Below are 18,496 nucleotides of genomic sequence, written 5' to 3'. Positions count from 1 at the left end.
CTGCACCCCTACACTCCCTGTACCTCTGCACCCCTGACACTCCCTGCACTGCCTGCACCCCCACAACCCCTGAACTGCCTTCACCCTCCACAGCCCCTGAACCCTGCCACCACTTACACCTTTGCACTGCGTACAGTCCTGCACCCCTGTATGTCCCACACACCACCTCTTGGGCCTGTGGCAGAGTCTCTGCTGTTAGACCAATGCACAGGAACTCACATATTTGCCAGTATAAGATGCATCAGTGGACGTCTGTGGTTGGCTGCAGGAAGGTACATGTTCCCGGTCACTAGCCTGGGCCACTAGAGTGATCTCTGTGAGGTCACCCAGGACGGGCTCAGAGATGCTGTTCTCTGGGAAGAGAGGAGTAGAAACCGGTCTTGAGGGCAGAGCTGTGCTCACCAGGCCGTTCACGCTTCATGTTTTACACAGGGCTTCGGAGAAGTGAAATGGATCCGGCCAAGTAAGACCTGCCTGCTGTGCACCCACCTCAGTCCTGGGCTCTGAGGCAGACCGACTGGCTCCCACCGTCAAGACACCTGAATGGGCACCTGAATGGTCCCTTTGAGGCAGCCCATCAGTTCTCAGGAAGAAGTCTGGCTGCTTCCACCCCATGGCCCTCCCTCCCACTGTGCTGGCCTCAGGAAGGTTCCTTATTTGGGGAAGAAGGCAGCCCACCCCCTACCCCACCCCTCACCTTTCTCTAACCCAGGCTGCTGTTTCTCTGCCCTTCAGAGTCTGGAAAGCCATTCCTCTTCAGTTATGTCCCTTCTGAAATGGACTTGCTTCCACTCAATTCTAGGTGAGGATGCACCATGGAATGCACTGGGTAAGAGAACCAAAATAAAGTTTTTTCTGTGAGGTTTTCTGTTTATCTACTGGGATGGGCTGTGTGTAGTTTGCTACAGCCATTGGTGTGAGAGGCTAAAGCTGCCTGTGTGTCCTTGTTTTCATCCGCCCGCTGTCTTTGGGTTTTCCCTAGACACTCCTGAGACATTAACTTCTTTTAATTTTATTCCTGTTATTACACAGAGGCCCTACTGACATGGAGGTAAGGTGTTGGGATAGCGGAACAGAGCAGGGCATCTATACTCCTGTGATTAGTTCTCATTGAGCCTGTGCCCTGAGCTGTGACCTCCACAAGTGTGTCTCTTTCCCCTCACCATAATTTGGGTGAGACAGAAAGGATTTCCCTTCCCCCAGGCTGGTTAGGCTCTGGTAAAATAATTTCTCATTTAAAAAAATAAACCCAACCCCCCACAATGGAAGAGAATGTTCTGGGTGTATTTCATTAGAGCTATTTTATCCTTTCCTGGCAGGAAGCATGAGGAGTTTTCCTATGATTTTCACTCTGAGAACAGGGTACTGTCCTGGAAGTAAAATGCATGAAAAAGAGCAGGGGCCACCTCTGACTGGCCCCCTGAAGTTGTCACACTCAGACTTCCCCACGCTGAGCCTCCAGCTGGCCTTAGGGAACTGTTAAATCTGCCTCCCCCGAGTTTCTTACAAAAGCGGGTTCTGCCCTGGGAGCTGTGACTCTCCAAGCCTGCCCAGCTGCCTCTCTGGGTTGGGAGCAGCTTTCCCCCTCAGTTTTCTTCGGGATCTAAGAAGAGCAGTGGGTTTTCAGATCCCTCAGCTCTGGTGTTGTTTTCAGGACAGAAGGAGCAATTTCTGAGCTCCTCACAAGCTGGACCAGAGGCTGGAATTCTCCCCTCCTCTGCCTCCGTGCAATCAGTGGCTGTGGTTCTAGCCGAGTTTCTGAAGATGTGGATTTTAACATATACATCCAAGCCCCCACAGGATCACACAGTCCCATAAGTCCCTACAACTTCCACTGGTAACTACGGAGCTGATGAGGACACGGGTTTCAGGGCTGCAGAGGCCTGACTGCAGGACTTTCTCCGTGGCCTATTAACGTGGTTGCTCTGGGCCTTGTCTGAAGTGGCTTGCTTACCGCACCTGGTACATGGGAAATATAAAATAAGTACTAGAACTTCCACATTTTCTCCCTCTTGGGCCTTCCAACCTAAAAATAAATACGTGAACTCAGACGGCCTAGTCACCACAATGAGGTCAGACCAGCCCGGCTCTCCTGAGTGATGGGCACTGACTGGCGCATTAACTTGGAACAGTAGGGGAACCGCCTTCCTCTAACTGGGCCTCTCCCCACACCAGGCACGCCCTCAGCTGAGAAGGGGCCAACTCCCCCATTGAGGTGTGTGCTGGTGGATTCAGTGTGACCTGGCTCTGCCGGGACATGAACCTGCAGTGAGGTGGAGTGTCAGGAGGAGGGGGGGTCCCTGCTGGGACAGCAGGGGGCCCAGTAGCACCCTGCGCAGCCTGGTGCCTGGGGCTCCCCAACATCTCCTACGGACCCCGGGTCGGCTCTGGTCTGGGCCACTACATGCACCCTCCCAGTATCTTTTCATTAAGTCCCTTTTTGGCTTTTATCAGCCAGAGGTGGCTTCTGTTGCTTGTTCAGTGAAACAGTGCATCAGGAAACCAGACTATTTCTAAGATCAGTAAAATACGAACTTTGGTCAGCTCGCCGGGCAGACCGTGCAGCACAAATTCCCGCACAGGGCTGTGCAAATGCCTTAAGTGAAGGGTCTCATCATCTGTCTTCAGAGATACAGAAGCTCGTGGTTCAGGTAAAACCTCAGGGAGGGATTGAGGAATCCAAAGCTGGTTGGTTTCAAAGACTAACCGGTCAGACCAGACCCCTGAGCTGTGGTCAGAAGCCTGGCTCAATGTCACGCAGACTCAGCACCCTAAGTGTCCGGTGGGGCCGGTGCTGTTTCCTTTACAGGCTCTCGTTGGGGGATCACTGTAGCCCCTTACACTCAGCAGGGAATCCAGCCCTCTTAGCCCCCACCCTGAGTGTTCCATGACACAAATCTCGGGAGTGTTTAATTTTCATCTTTGTTTAGGAGGATGGAGGTGGCGCAAGAGGAGAGATAAATTCACACTTAGTGACACCAAGTCACAGCCAGTACCTCCTCCTCGGAGAGCTATGTGCTCCCACAGTGGTGGCTGGGGGGCTGGGCAGAGACCCTCCTCTGGTCACAGAGGGACTCACTCCTCTGACTGCAACTGATGGGTTGGACAACCAATCCAGAGGGGACAGAGCATCTTTCCCGGGAATTTGGAACTGACACACAGAAATTAATTTCACTCATCTGGGGATTGGGAGGAGGGTGGGAATCAAATGAAACCAGAGCAGGAGAGAAAGTTACAAGTGAATGAGAGAGAGACAGAGAGACTGAACTTGTGAGAGAAAATAGTGTGAAGGAAGGTTGACAATCAGGGCACAGAGGAATTCCAGCTCCTGGCTGTCTAGTGTGTCCCAGCCCATCAACAAACCTGCGGGATGGTTAACATCATTCCAGTTTTCCAGATAGGAAACAGGCTGAAATAGACGGGGGTTGGCTTTGGGTGCACAGTTAATTTAATTGCCACTGGACCCCTCACTTCCCACTGCCTGAAGGCACCATGATCCTCACAGGGACCCTGCAGTGCTGACAGCCTAGCACCCTGATCAAAGGGACCCTGCGGGAGTGGGAACCTCTCTGAGTTTGGAGAGTTCCCTGCACCGAGATTCCATGCATCAGCCGGCTCCCGCTCACCCCAGGTTAACGTCTCCCCAGCTGTGTAGTCCCCCGACCCGCTTCCCTCCCTGCCAGGCACCCCCGTTCTTACCACCGAGTGTACTGCAAGAATTCAGGCACAGGGATGCCCAAAGCAACACGAGCCCACCGGCTGTACAAACAGCAGACTCCCAGCCCCACCTGGGCTCCATGGGGATAGTAGGTGTCCTCACCTTTCATGTACCTAAGGCAATCTTTTTCTTCAGCTGGAGGCTATAGAGAATAATAAAAGGTCCAAAACATTGTTCAGTGAGGAATTCCTCCAAGGACCTGACTTCAGAGTCTACAACCAGTTGTGCTGGCCGCTCTTACCCCCGGACTTTGGGTGAGGTGGATTATTGATCAGCACAATCGCCGGGGGTCCAGCTCCTGGGCTTGGCTGCCCAGAGGGGGCTGGGGGAATGGGTAAGGCCAGGGCACTCAGGAAGAGCACAGAGGACCTGACATCTCGCCTCCGCAGTTGTAAACCCTTCCCCAAATCTCAAGGCATCGGACAGAGTGCAGCCACCACAATAATGAGTTGTTCCAATCACTTCACTCACTCCTGTTGGTTCACTTACGTGCTGAGCATCCACTGGGTCACAGGACATGACACACAGGATGGCCGATGGGACAGGCTTGGTACTTCCCCCTGGATCCTGTTCAATCTGTTGGAAGAATGATCACTCATAAACGGTTTCCCAAAAGGATACATAGACAGGAGACAAACTGCAGAGTGAATCAAATTTTAAAATATAAATGAAGATCCCCCAGTCTCCCCGCCTAAGGTTAACAGCATAAAGAAAATAGATCTTGCCTTTGATCACCAAGGAAGTGGTCACACCCTCTCAGGAGGAAAGGAGAGTTAATCTTTGAGCAGGACACAGAAGTGCTCCATCGAATTGGACCAGGACCTCTGCATTCATTCAGCAAATCTGTATAAGCTCCTACTACTTATGGGAATCTAGTAATTATACCCCTTCCCAAGGCTCTTGGTCTTTGTTAGTCAACAAAATAGACACGACTCCCCATCACTGGGGGCTCAGAGTTTTAGCAGAGAAAACAGGCAACATGATGGGGGTAGCAAGAGCTTGGGGAAAAATAAGAGTGATATGAGCAAACTCAGGTGATGGTGGTGGGGTGGGAGGCATGCAGGAGGGAATAAGGCAATCCTGGCAGATCTCAAGGAGTAATGAACTTGAAGCAGAATAGATCCGGAGGAAGAAGGAAGAGCCGGAGACAGAGGCCCCCAGAGTGATGGGGAGAGTGTGGGCGGAGAGGCAGAGCAGGCCGGGTCCTGGAAGACTTTGGGACGACTTTGGCTCCTAATGGAATGTTGACCCTTTTAGTGAGTTTTGATGGGATGAGTGATGTCCAATTTATGCTTTTGTTTTGGGTTTTCTTGGGAGGAGGTTAATTTATTTATTTTAGTGAAGGTGCTGTGGTTTGAACCCAGGATCTCATGCATGCTAAACATGCACTTTATCACTGAGCTACACCCACCCCCTCAATGTATGCTTTTATAGGCTCCCTCTGACTCTGTGTGGATGAGATTGTAGAAAAGCAAAGATGGAAGAAGGAGGCTATTTGGTGTCCAAGAAGGGGTTGAAGGTGGCTCCTAGGAGGGTGGGGAACATGGAGTAGGTGGTTAATGAATTCAGAGTAGCCAGAATTTTCTAACAAGCTGGATTTGCTGTCTGTGTGTGTGTAAGAGAAAGAGAGAGAAAGAACATGGCTCCAACATCTGGACCTGGAAAATTAGATGGATGTCCTCTCCATCCACAGGGGATGGGACAAGTTGGGGCTGAGCAGGTGGAAAGGGGCTGGAATCAGCTCAGTTCTTCAATGTCATGATTAAGGAGTCTATTAGATATTTCCACAGAAATGCCTAATAGGTAGAGGAGTCTGGGTTTTTTTTTTCTTTCTTTTTAACATTAAAAAATATAATTTAAATGTATTAATTTTATTATGTGAATGCATTTGGAATTTTATTTCATGCCAAGGTATATGTTATAATAGCCAAATGGAAAATATATCAGAAAAGGGGAGAAATGAGGGCTTTCACATAAACTGACTGTCCATAACGTAGGTAAAATTTCAATGAAACAGTCTTCAGTGCAAAAACCTCATCTTGGTGTTACATAAAATTAAATGAAAAAGGACTATGTTGATGTATCATTATTCCATGTTACATAGTAGCCCCAAACAAACACACTGTTTAACTATGAGGCTTGTAGAAATACTATTCACTTTATTGACATAAATACAGAAATGCAGAAAGGTTCTAAGGTAGAATAAGCATCTTAGTGGAAATAATAGAGATCTGAGCATTTCACATGATATGTATGGACTGATTCAAAATTTGGAAAAGTAATTTACACAGTAGAACATATGTATGAATGTGAAAGCAAGATGAATGAAAGAAAAAGATTATGAGTATCAGGGAGAGAGTTCCAAATGGAAAGGGCGAATCAGGGAGTTTGGACAAATCGAGAAATTGATGGCATGTCAATTTCCAAGTCTGGTTGCTTCCACCAAAGGTATAGCAGAGAGATAGAGGAGAGACCCAGGACCCAACTCCGGGGCACATTCGCAGTAAATGTTTGGAAAAAAGAGGAGACGTTGGCAAAAGACCAGCCAGAAGATCGAAAGCAGAGCGATAGGCTGGAGGTCAAGTAAAGCAGGAACACGGGGGAGGAGGGATGGAAGAGCTGGGTCAAATGCTGCCAAAGGGCCAAGCATGATGAAGACTAAAAACTGACCACTATATTTAGCAACGTGGGGTCACTGATGGCCTTGACAGAGAAGTTTCCATAGAGCGAGGGATCAGGGGAAAAGCCAGAGTGGGTGCAAAAGGGGATGGCTCAAGAAAATATGTAGACAGTGAGTTTAAACTACTCATTGAAGATTTGCTGCAAAGACATGGGGTGGCAATTGGTGGGGGCGAATTAGGGTCAAGGAGTGCTGTTTGTTTCTTTTAAGAGGATGGACTTTTATATACTGATGGGAGCCAACTAGCAGGAGAACAAAATAGATGAGGTAGTGACAGAGAGGATGCATGTGGGAGTGACAGCCCGGAGATTGGATGGATGGGCCCCCTGGCGACTTTTGGATGATATGGCATTTGATGTCACCTGTAATAAGAGGTGGGGAAGCGAGAGTGAGGTCACAGACATCAGAAGGTGAGCGGATGTGCTAGGAGTTGCTGGTGAAAGTTCTCTTCTGTTGGCTTCAGTTTGCTTGGTTAAAGTAGAAAAGTAAACTTACCAGCTGAGGAAAGAGGAGGAAGAGTTACTGGAGTCATGAGCAGAAGATACGAAAGAGCCTTCAGGGACAATGGGACAGTGAAAAGAGCAGAGGGAGACGGGGGGATTGTGCTCTCAGAAAGTTACATTTTATCTTTGAGGTCCCCAATTGTTGGATGTGTGATTGTCCTTCCGGCTGTCTACGAAATAAAAATTGAGTATGGTTCAGAGAAAATGCTATTTCATTCTAAGAGGCTGCCTGTTTCTCAGGAATGGTCATCTTAAACTGCAAACACTACAAAAATGTTGAAAAGAAGAACTTGTGTACCCAATTACCCACTATTTTCTATAAAATTGGTTGCTATTTAGTTCCCCTATCAATACCACAGACCCGATACTGCCTAGGATGGAGATACATCGATGCTTAAATGGAAATGAAATCTGTATCTTTTTCCTAAACTACATGGCTTGCTTAACATCCCATTCCCCTTGGAATTTAGGGGTGTCTGGTATAAGAAATGAGAAACAGTTTGAGAAAATCCTGGCTCAGAATTACACAGCACAACCACAGTTAAGTATACAGCCGTAAAAATGTTTAGAAGCAAAACTCCATAACTACTCTTAAAGAATTTTGCAAACCTGGGCCTGCCCAGATGTTTCCAAACTGGAAAGGTACTCCTATCATTTGACCGGTACGGGAACCAGAGGCTGGTCAGCCTTTTCTGTAAAAGCCAGAGAGTAAATATATTCAGTTTTGCAGATCATTTTGTTGTAACCATGCAGGTCTGCAATAAGAAAGCGAAGAGCACTGGGAGACAGGAAACAAATGGGCATGCCCACAACCTCCCTTCCACTCAGGGCAGCTTCTCTGTGGTGGGGAGATTTACCACAATGATTTATTTCTTTGTTTCCATTGGTTTCTTTGTTTCCACCTTACTGCTCAAGCTCAGAACTTCAAGTGAGCCTGGTCCTTCAGCATCCATGCAGAGAGAAGGCTGAGTGGGGGTGGGGACCCCACCTGACAGAGGAGAGATGGCTTGTCACCATGACATGTGACAATCACACCTTCCGGGATGAAAGGGAACAAAGATAAAGGAGGGGAACAGCAGTGGGACCCCTGGGACACCTGCCAGGCTTGCTCTCCCTCCACGGCCACCCTGGGGGCCTGGGTGGTGTTGTAACTGAGCTACAGTGATTAGGCTGAAGGGACTCAGGATAAACGACCCTCCGTCTCCACACCGGGTTCCAAACGCAGCCTCTCTAAGTCTACCCTCTGAGTTTCTGGAACTCAGCTGGAAGAATACATGATCAGGCCAGACCCAGAGCCCAAGCCAAACACGACAGGGGTCACGTGGGGTTGTAACCCCGTGCTCAGTGGTCGGGGTCTCCTTGCAAATCTGCAGAAATCCCTGTTCTGCCTCATTCCTGGGAGAAACCCCATATCTCCTCCTGCTCTGTTCTTCTCTTGAGGCTATTGTCCTGGAGGGATGCAGAGTCCTTGAACCTGGCCATCCAAACGTACATAAGCAGCCTGTTCAATAAAACAAATTATGCACTGTTTCATATTTGCCAGTTTTTTGATTCCAGAAAGGCCGCGGGACTCTTTCACACTGTCTCCTGTGCCCCCACCACTTGGTGGCCCTCTCCTCATGGAAACACGATTTCCCACAACTGCACCCTGCCTCCCAGCTTGTCAGAGGGGAGTGACCCACAAAGAAGCAGGTGTTTGTGAGGATCCTGTCCCCCAGCAGAAAGCCTACTCCTGGAGCCACGGACAGAGATCTGGCCTCCTGAGCAGCTCAGCTCTAGTTGAAACCCTAAACTGGGGACCCCAAACATTGCTGAATGACTTTCTGAGTCACCTGGGCTGGAGGGGCCTGATTTTTCTTTCCAGGAATGGATGTAGCGCGGCCTCCATTTTCAGGGCTGACATTCATGATGGATCTATTTCCCCCAACTGCACCCCAGGAAGGAGAGGCCCTTCCATCCCACTGGTTAGAAACCCATCCCAGGGGAGTTCCGAAGCACCACATCGCTGTCAGGTCCAGCATCCCTGCAGATTGGCCCCTGTCCCTGAATGAGCCCCTTGCCTGGGCCTTCCCTGCCCCGACATGACCACACCCCAGGTGGTGCTGGGGAAGGCAGGGAGTGCAGTGAGGGGTGGGGGGAGCAGAGGCCCTTGCTCTGGAGTGAGGGTTCTTGGGGAGACCACAGAGCAAGGCACACACCACCCCCACCCTATACCCCAAACTCTTAGCCCCGCCGACACAGGGGCCACTCTGCCTCCTCTCACCATGGCTCTCCTGTCAGACTGCACCGAACACGGCATCTGGCACCCCAGCCCTACCTCCCCTCTTATGACAGATCCCGTCTTCTTGGAAACTGCCTAGCAGCGAGTATTCAAGGCCGGCAGCGGGCCTGGCGGATCTGCACTTCAGGTGCCCTACCTGGCCAGCCTTGTGTGCCTGGGCTCAGTCCTCTATCTTGCCCACTGGTAGACTGGGTCCACGTCCGGTGCAAGCGGAGGCCACGGATCCCAGGCTGATCCCCACACAGGGACTGGTGAGGGTGTCCCCGTCCCGCTGCCCTGCTGCCCCGCTGCCCCGCCCACAGGTGGAAGCACCGCCCCAGCCTCCGCCCGGCGCAACCTGCAGGTCAGGAATTCCGCGCGGCCCCGCCCGCCCCGGCCCCGCCCGGCTGCCACATAAGCCTCCCCCACCTCCGTCCTGGCCGCGCCCTGGCTCTCATTGGCTCCGCAAGTTCTGCCCTCGCACATCTAGACTCGGGAAGACACACGACGCAAGCGCTAGAGGATGGCCCTGCGGCGTTGCCATGGTTACAGGCGCCGCGCTCCGCGCGGGCTGGCCTGAGCTTCTGGGGCGTGCAGCGGGCTCCGGAAGTGTGCAGCTGCCCGGGACCATGGCGGTGTTTGCTGCTGGGGATGGCGGCTTGCTCGGCCGGGCGACTAGTTCTGGCCTGGTCAGTAGGCGGCCGACATCTTTTCTGGGGCGGCGTCTCACAGATGGTAAACGTACATCCGCGCAGTCGGCGGGGCCGGTGGACATGAACCAGGGTGGGATCGGTGTTTTGGTGGTGGCCGGGGAGGGCTGTGGTGCCGGGGAGTGTGTTGGGGCGGGGCGGGACTGGGCTTGGGCACAGACTCAAGCTTTCCTCCCCCTCAGGCCCTGGGGCTGGGGCCGCGAGTCTGGGTAGCCCTTGGTGGCCGCGGCCTCCCAGAACCCACCAGGACGGGCAGGCGGAGGACCCCTCTTAGATGAAGCGGGTCCTTACCCGGGTTTTGAAGAGCCCCAGAGTCAGATGTTGGAATGATGTGGTTTATCAGCCTTGTTTATCTGCAGGGAAATTTCAGTTCCATCCAGATGTTGGTTCCTTCAGTCAACCTCAGGAATAAGACACAAGGGTCTGTGCCGATAAGTAGTTATCTAGGGCTTGACTCAAAATAAACTATGCGGGGTGTAGGGATGGTAGATGGGACCCTCTCTCTTGAAGTTAGCAGCCTTCTGGGATTAGAGGCCCCAGCTGAGGATTACATCCTCATCTGCAGTAATGGAGTTTGTGAGAAACACACAGAAAAGGGAGGGGTGTGGAGGCGGTAACTCATTACAGAATCCAGGACCCTTGCCTGGCTCTTGTGTAGAAGAGTCTCGCCTTGGATAGGGCAGCAGTTATCAAAGTGTATCCAAGGCCCCTGAGGTGCAAAACCATTTTCATAGAAACGCCGGGATGTCACCTGCCTTTTGCACACTCTTGCTCTCCCGAGTTCCTGTGGGGTTTTCCAGGGAAAACCTGGCCTGTGATATCACAAAACAGGGAACGCAGAGGCAGATAGGAGAATTCAGCTCTCACCAGTCCAAAAGAGATTTGCAGAAATTAAAATCACTGCTATTCTTCTCACTAATGATTTTTCTTTTGAAAAATAGAATTATATTTTGTTTAAGAGTATTAATGGTAACATACAGTAGATTGTTAATATTTTTAAGTGAATTCATACACTTTTTCTAACTTCTTATTTAACTTCTAACACAGGAAATATTGATAGATTTAACTCACATAAATAGCAGCCTTTTGGAGTTCTCAGTAATTGTTAAGAGTGTATAGGGTTCTGTAGAACAAGAAGTTTGAGAGCCCCTGGAGAACGGGTGCTCAGGTGCTAGTCAGGTGCTTGGTGTTAGACGGATGCCAAGATGTCTTCCACAACTGCTCCCGGACTTGAAGTAATTGGCCACATGGAGATGGGTGGGCAGTTCCTCCACTTTACAAACCAGAAGCTGCTGAATGTGTCTGGATTGTAGGCCGTGGGCTGTGCAGGGATTCCCGTTGTATCTGTTCTATCTAAGCCGGGATTCCTGTGCAGAGGCCTGGCCCTGATGACCCGCTCTCCTTTGCTCCCAGCCAGGTACCTTCTGTGTGACGTCAACCCTCCAGAGGGATTCAGCCTCCGTAGGAACGTCTGCATCCACATTGCCTTCCTCCTGAAGACCCTGATGAAGATGGAGGAGCCGGTACTGGTGCTATTCCCTTGGGGCCACCTCTACCACTGGCAGAGCCCCGATCCCTGGTCCGACTCCTTTGACCTCCCAAGTCTCAACAGAAACATCCCTGACATTGAGTACGAGCAGTTCATTGCAGGTGAGGTGGTAATTTTACTGGGGCCAGGTGGTCGTTGTTCTGGTTCCGATCTGAACAACGGGCCATCTTACTTTGGGTTTGTCGGTCTGCTTAGGGGCCCTGCTCATGTTTCCCACACTGCAGGTGAATTTGTTTTTTCCATAGTTTTTTCGGGAAATCAATTTGAAGTGTATGAGCTCTATGTCCGCTCACCTCTGAAAACCCTGGCCTCCTGGTGAGATGGAGCGGTGACAAGGAGGCCACTGCCACAGAGGCCTTGTCCCAGAAGGACTCACTCCCTGTGCTGTTTTGTTAGTTTCAGGTATACAGCATAGTGATTAAGTTGTAAATATACATAGTCTATTCTTTTTCAGGTTCTTTTCCATTATAGTTTGCAAGATACTGAATACTGTTCCCTGTGTTCTACAGTGAATCCTTGTCGTTTGTCTGTTTTACATATAGTAATTTGTATCTGTTAATCCCAAACTCCTAAGTTTGTTTTACAAGTCTGTGAGTCTGTTTTTGTTTTATAAATAAGTTCATTTGTATCATTTTTTTTAAAATTCCACATATAAATGATATCATATGATATTTGACTTTGTCTGACTTATTTCACTTAGTGAGATAATCTCCAGTTCCATCCAAGTTGCTGTAAATGGCTTTATTTCCTTCTTTGTTATGACTGAGTAATATTCTGTTATATCTAAATACCACATATTTATCCAGTCATCTGTCAGTGGACGTTTAGTTTGCTTCTATGTCTTGGCCATTGTAAAGAGTGCTCCTGTGAACATTGGGGTGAAGGTATCTTTTGGAATGAAGGTTCCCTCTGGATATATGCCCAGGAGCAGGATTGCTGGACTAGGTGATAAGTCTTTTTTTTTTTTTTTTTTTTTTTTTTTTTTGTCTTTTGAGGAATCTCCATACTGTTTTCCACAGTGGCTGCACCAAACTACATTCCCACCAACAATGTAGGAGGGTTTCCTTTTCTCCACAGCCTCTCCGGCATTTATGGTTTGTGGACTTTTGAATGATGGCCATTCTGACTGGTGTGAGATGATAACATTGTAGTTTTGAGCTGCAATTCTCTGATAATTGAGCGATACTGAGCATTTTTTTATATGCCTATTGGCCATTTGTGTGTCTTCATTGGAGAATTGCTTGTTTAGCTGTTCTGCCCATTTTTGGATTTGGTTGTTTATTTTTTTCTTATTAAGTTGTATGAACAATTTATATAGTCTAGAAATTAAGCCAATGTCAGTCTCATCTTTTGCAAATATTTTCTCCCATTCCATAAGTTGTCTTTTTGTTTTACTTATGGTTTCTATTGCTGTGCAAAAGTTTATAAGTTTAATTAGGTCTCATTTATTTATTTTGGCTTTTATTTCTGTTGCTTGGGTTGCTTAGATTGCCCTAGGAAACCATTGCTGAGATGTATGTCAAATAATGTTTTGCCTATGTTTTCTTGAGAGAAGTTTGTAGTGTCTTGTCTAATATTTAAGTCTTTAAGCCATTTTGAGTTTGTTTCTTTTTGGTTTTTTTGTGACTGTATTGTATGCTTTTGATTTGTGTTTACCTTATTCTTCAAATATATCAACCCATTACTATATCTATTTTCTTTAGACTGATAATCGCTTAGGCTCCAACACATCCTAAGAATAATGAAGAAAAAAAAGAAAGAAAAAAATCTATATTTTCTTGTTCCCCTCTCCCATTCCCACCTTTTTTTATTTTGATGTCCTTTTTCATTTTTACATCTTTATGTTTATTCTCTTGTAACTCGTTATTGCATTTCCAACTATGGTTTTCCTGTTTCTACAGCACCCTGCTTCCTTTCTGTTTAGAATAGAACATTGTAATGTCTCTGTTAGGTTCAATATTGCTGAGTTATCTCCCCTCCCCCCTCCCCTTCCCACCCCAGGCCTCTGAATACTCAGTCCAGGAAAGCTAAGTCCATTCTAGCCTTCATCGGTTCTGGGAAAGCAATCTTCAGAGTGGGAAAAAACATTGAAAAATAATATTCTGTGAGTTGCTTTCTACCCTAGTCCAGAGATGAGAAACATCTGAAGGTGGAGGAAAACAGTTTGAGGTGGGGAACACAAAGTCTTTTCTCCTTTTGCTACTGAAGAAATGATTGCTTTTGTAATTAGTGATGGTGCCCTTTAAATTGGTGAGATCGAGATTCCACAGCTTCAGCGCCTGTGAATAACCAGCCGGGAGAAAGTTCTCTAGGGCCCCTGCAGTGGGAAAGGCAGCCCCTCTGAGCACCTGTTGTTATGTATTCTTCCTGCCTCCACATGGGTTCGCTAGGCACTGTGCAGGACAATGCAGTTACCCAAGGTGGAGGACTGGGAGACCCCTGCTGTGTGGCGAGCCACAGGAGCCCACACTTGTAGGACAAAATGTAGAGTAGTGGGGCGGTCATATGAACAGAGGATGGTTGAGACCCTGGATAGTGTCCTGGATTCCAGCAGGCGAGGCTGGCGGGGCAGATGGAGCCCTGGGGCATGGGCAGTCCTTGAGGGATATGAAACAAAGATAGGAACAAAGAGACTGGATTCTTGTGGGGGTACGGCGCCCCCGGAGGCTGCGGGGCAGCTCAGCGAGCCCAGGGGGAGCGGGCACTTCCCCAAACCTGGGTTGACAGGTCACAACCAACTCACTGGGGACCGAGAGGCACTGAGACATTTTAACCTTTTGTCCCTCTTCCTGGAAAAGAAACTGCTGCCTGTTAAATAGCCTGTGTCATTAGTGAGAATTAAAGACATGAAGCAAGAGTGCCTCAAAAGTCATCAATTGTGTAGTTGTTAATAAGTGTCAAATGCAAACTTGAATAGATGAAATGAAGCATTCATCAGAGGATTTTAAAATCCTTTAAAATAAAAATTCTTGCTGCCTTTGTTCTTCATTTCAGGGTTCAATTGGTGATAATAATAGTAACCAAAGCAATAGCAAACCCTTACAGAACTCTGTCCTGCTGTTCCATGAATGCTGTGTTCATGACAACCCAATGAGTTCGCACCACTATGAGTTCCACTTTAAAGGTAAGGACATTAATTAATCACACGGCTAATAAATGGCAGAGCTGGGAATTGAACCCAAGATGTCTGGCCCCAGAGCCCCCTCTCAGCCCCTTCACTGCAGCACATCACTTGGCATGCCCGACACAGGCCAGCATTTAAGAGCAGCGTGACCTTGGCCAAGGCTGCTTCACCGCTTGGTCTCGGATTCCTCATCTGTAGAATGGGGGTGTGGGCAGTGAACTCTGTGGGCTCAGTGATCACTTCCTCTGGCTCTGCTATTCTACTGCTTTGAGTTAGTTTGGTAAGTATCCGAGCCCCTACATGGCCCACACATGGGCTGGCGCTTTGCTAGCCTCTGGGTTACGGAGAAAAGTAAGATCAGCCTGCTTCTCCGAGGAGCCTGTGTCCCTCCACGGGAAGCAGCTTCAAGGCCCAGGCTCCCTCGCTGGCAGTCGGGGGCTGGGCAGGAAAGTCTGATAAGAAAAGATGGAGGCAGGGCCCCTCCGGGAACAGTGGTGGCCACACAGACCTCAGGAGCGGGAGCGTCTGTCCAGGCTGCTGAGAGGGGATACTCATGAGGCCAGTAGTCCCCCCAACCTAAGCCCTCAGGACAAAGATCCAGCCATCCCTTCAGTGTCACCATAGAGCCAGTCCATCCTCATCACTGTGCCCCTGTGCTCCTTTGTCCTGGGGCCTCTCTTCCCCCTACACCCAGAAGACTCTTCTCCCTCTCTTCTCTGAGTGTCCCCTCACTTCACCCGTGGTCCCTGCTTCCTGGGTAACCATCTCTGGAGTTGACACTTTGCCCCCTCACAACCCCAGTTTGACCAGGAGCCTGGGTTGGCCTCCTTGTGCTCACTTTCCACCTTCAGATGATTGCTCCTCCCCTCGTGGGAGCACCTGGAAAACACGGATCCTTTCCTATCAGTGCCTGCCACCCTGGCCTCCCTGCTCATCTGCCTCAGTCAGGAACACCTGGACCACCAGCTCTGTATTGCCTCGCCTCCTACCATCAAGACGTCAAAGTTCATTCTCCCTCCTCCACCCAGTGTGGTCATTTTAGGGTCTTCTTCTCCGTCAGCCTGAGCCAGCCACCCCCCATTCACCCTACCCCCGGGCTCATACCCGGGCGTGTCTCCACCCAAGTTCCATGCTCTCTCCTTTAAGTGCCCACCTCTAGCCGTCAAGCTGCTTCTCCACCAGCCTCCCTGGCACTCCTTCACCCTCACTGGGGCATCATGCACTGACTCTGCTTTCCTGCCTGTCCTCGTTCCTCTTACTTCCACTTCCCCACCTTCCAGCTCTGCATCCACAGTCAGCACTCTCTTTATGAGAGACAAAACCCCCTTGAGCCTTGACTTTTTCAGTTCCTCACCAGGCCGACTTCCATCTCGGTTCACCCAGCTCTACTTGTTCTGAGCCTGCAGGCAGCAGGCTCTCCCAGCACAGGTTTCTAAGACTACAAATCAATTCCCACCATGTTGCCGCTGCCAGGCAATCCTCCAGGATTTCTCTAGTGAGCACATTTCCCCACTTATCACTCAGTGGTGTTAACGTTCTCTGCTCTCTGCACACCTTGAAGCTTCCCTCTGTCTCTTCCCTGACTCCCAGCAGATGGCCTTGCCTCCTGCTTCAGAGAGAATGACATGTTACTGGAAAGGATCTCGCTCACCTGCAGCAAACCTGCTCACCTCAAATTTTATCTGTCTCTCTCCCACCTGGACTCTAGCTGTAGTTGTTCTTAATTTAGTGAGTTTAGTTGTCATATATATACACAGTTAAAAGCATAGCACACTATAGGCCACCTTCTAGGGCTTACTTTTTCAATTTAACATAGAGTGTAAGATTCATCCATTTCATTGCATGTACCTGCAGTTCATTTGTTTTAACTGATCTTAAATATTGTGTGTGTGAAAATAACACAAGAGAAGGGTAAGCCAGGAGTCAGGATGATGGTTATTTCCTATGAGAAGAGGCCAAGAACAGGATAGGGAAAGAGGACACAGTATGTCTCTGTCAGTATTCCTGTTATGATGCTGGGTGATATGTTCATAACTGTGTCTTTTAATATTAATTTTAATACATAAATACCTCTGACAGGCATCTATGATGAGAATGTGTCATGAACCAAGACATACAATGGGTAATATTACATCATTATTGTTATGTAATCTTGTTATATTATATATTAATGATAATCTTACATTATTTGTTATGGGTTATATATTACATAGATGCATGAATTATATGTTATGTAAATAAACACCTACATATATATTATATACTATCTGCTAATAAATAAACAGAACATAATATGCTAGTATATCTTCTATTATGTATTATTTAATAAATAATAACATACTATATCTTGTTATATGACATGGCACATAATCTTTAATAAAATAAGAAATCTGTCAATATATATTGGTAATTAATAAAATTTAAAAAGAAAGCACTCAGCTTTTAACACCAACACCGCTCCAGCTGTCACTGTCTTTTCTCTTCCCTTTCATGGTCGAGGTACTCACGGTGCTATCCATTCCCCCTTTCATCTCCTTATCCTGAACCTTCTTCCTCCTCCCTTCCCATGCTGGCTTCTGCCGCGTGGTCCCTCTAGTCACCAGCGGCCTCTGGGGCACTGATTTGTGGGCACTGTCTCAGGCCCCATCTCACCTGCCTGTCCGCCGCCTCTGCCACCGCTGGTGGGGGCGGGGTTGGGGGCAGAGTGCACCTCTTGTCCTGGAAGAGAACACAGCACAGACTCAGTGACCAGCAGCAGGTGTGGCCGGGAACTCAGGACTGGGTGGAGAGCCAGACTGTCTGCATCCAGACCGGGGGCACTTGGAGTGTGAAGAAGCCCCGTCTTCACTGCCCCTGAAGTGAGGAAAACACCCTCAGGTGAGTTAAAGTGCTTATGACCTAGGTCTGTTGGCTGGAAAGGACAAACGGGCCCCTAAGGGGAGGGTAGTTGATGTTCCAGGCCCCACAAAAGCCCTAAGGGCTGGCGGGGAACCAGGCTGGACGCTCCACTGGACCCAGTGCCCCCTCGGGGGTGGGGCTTTCGGGAACAAGCAGAAAGCCCTCGGTCTCTGGGGGGAATGGGGCAGTTTGGGAGCATCCCTGCAGTGAGTCAAGTGAAGTCAGGGCCTGTGGGATCCGTTTCTATGGCCACATCGAGCCTCAGTAGAAGCCACAGCAGGAGTGGATTCCTATCTCTCCAGCTATCATCCTCGTGTCTGAGTGCCAGGCTTCAGACCCGATCCCCTGGGGCGCTAGGACAGTTACAGAGAGAGGCAGTTCTGGGAGACCTCAAGAGGGCGGTACTGGCCTTCCTGCCGACACGATTACACAAAGATCAAACAATCCATCGATGGGAAGTAAAGAAGAACCATGGTCACATCTGGACGCGAAGCTTAGACGTGGTGCATGGGTGACATTTATCGACAATCCAGCGAGGTTCTGGCCAGAGTTAGAGGCCAGGGCAGCAAGCCGGGAGTGACACTGAGGAGCATCATTGAGCAGAGGCTGGACTGGTGGTCTGCAGGCTCCTCCCAGGAGAAGCCTCAGTGTTTGGGAGGTGGCTAACATGTCTCCTTCGTGTCACCAGCAAGTGATGCCACCTGCAGAAAATCAGCTGTGATCGTGAGATGGATCAGCCCTGGGTGATGTGATAAAGCCTCCTACAAGAGGGGGCACCAGATGGACAGTGAACCAACCAACAGGCTGATGATATTCCCACCTGTGTTTATCGTGCTTTCGTAGCCAAGAATGAGGAGAGAGTTGCATGGCTCACCATGAATATTTTAACAACTTGAGAGGGTTCCATGTCTCACTGCATTTAAGTGTCACCTGGAGGAATTCAGGCAGTGTTAAACCCAGTGGAGAATAACGGCCTCTCGGTTCCTCATCAACCTGGCAAGCCCACCAGCCCTCTATGGCCAGACGTTGGCAAGTGCATTCCCTTGTTAGAACA

At 49.1% G+C, this 18,496-nt stretch overlaps 2 long non-coding RNA genes across 3 annotated transcripts; one reads left to right on the top strand and one right to left on the bottom strand.

Annotated features, from left to right (window-relative positions):
• Positions 1-3,719: 3,719 nt before the first annotated feature.
• LOC135320926 (uncharacterized) lies at positions 3,720-9,401 on the bottom strand. 2 transcript variants are annotated; one of them, XR_010380297.1, is made up of 3 exons: positions 9,319-9,401; positions 4,208-4,294; positions 3,720-3,860 (listed from the first exon to the last, which is right to left on the bottom strand). It is a non-coding gene; the product is annotated as an uncharacterized LOC135320926 (long non-coding RNA). The 2 variants fall into 2 exon arrangements; XR_010380296.1 differs by lacking the exon at positions 9,319-9,401 and adding an exon at positions 7,511-7,596.
• Positions 9,402-11,358: 1,957 nt separating this feature from the next.
• On the top strand, positions 11,359-16,755 carry LOC135320928 (uncharacterized). Its single transcript, XR_010380300.1, has 3 exons — positions 11,359-11,521; positions 14,415-14,544; positions 16,138-16,755. It is a non-coding gene; the product is annotated as an uncharacterized LOC135320928 (long non-coding RNA).
• Positions 16,756-18,496: the final 1,741 nt, after the last annotated feature.

Source organism: Camelus dromedarius, unplaced genomic scaffold (assembly GCF_036321535.1).
Source record: "Camelus dromedarius isolate mCamDro1 unplaced genomic scaffold, mCamDro1.pat HAP1_SCAFFOLD_189, whole genome shotgun sequence".
NCBI classification, from domain to species: Eukaryota; Metazoa; Chordata; class Mammalia; order Artiodactyla; family Camelidae; genus Camelus; species Camelus dromedarius.
Note: the sequence above shows the minus strand (reverse complement) of the source record. Positions and strands in the feature narration are given on the sequence as shown.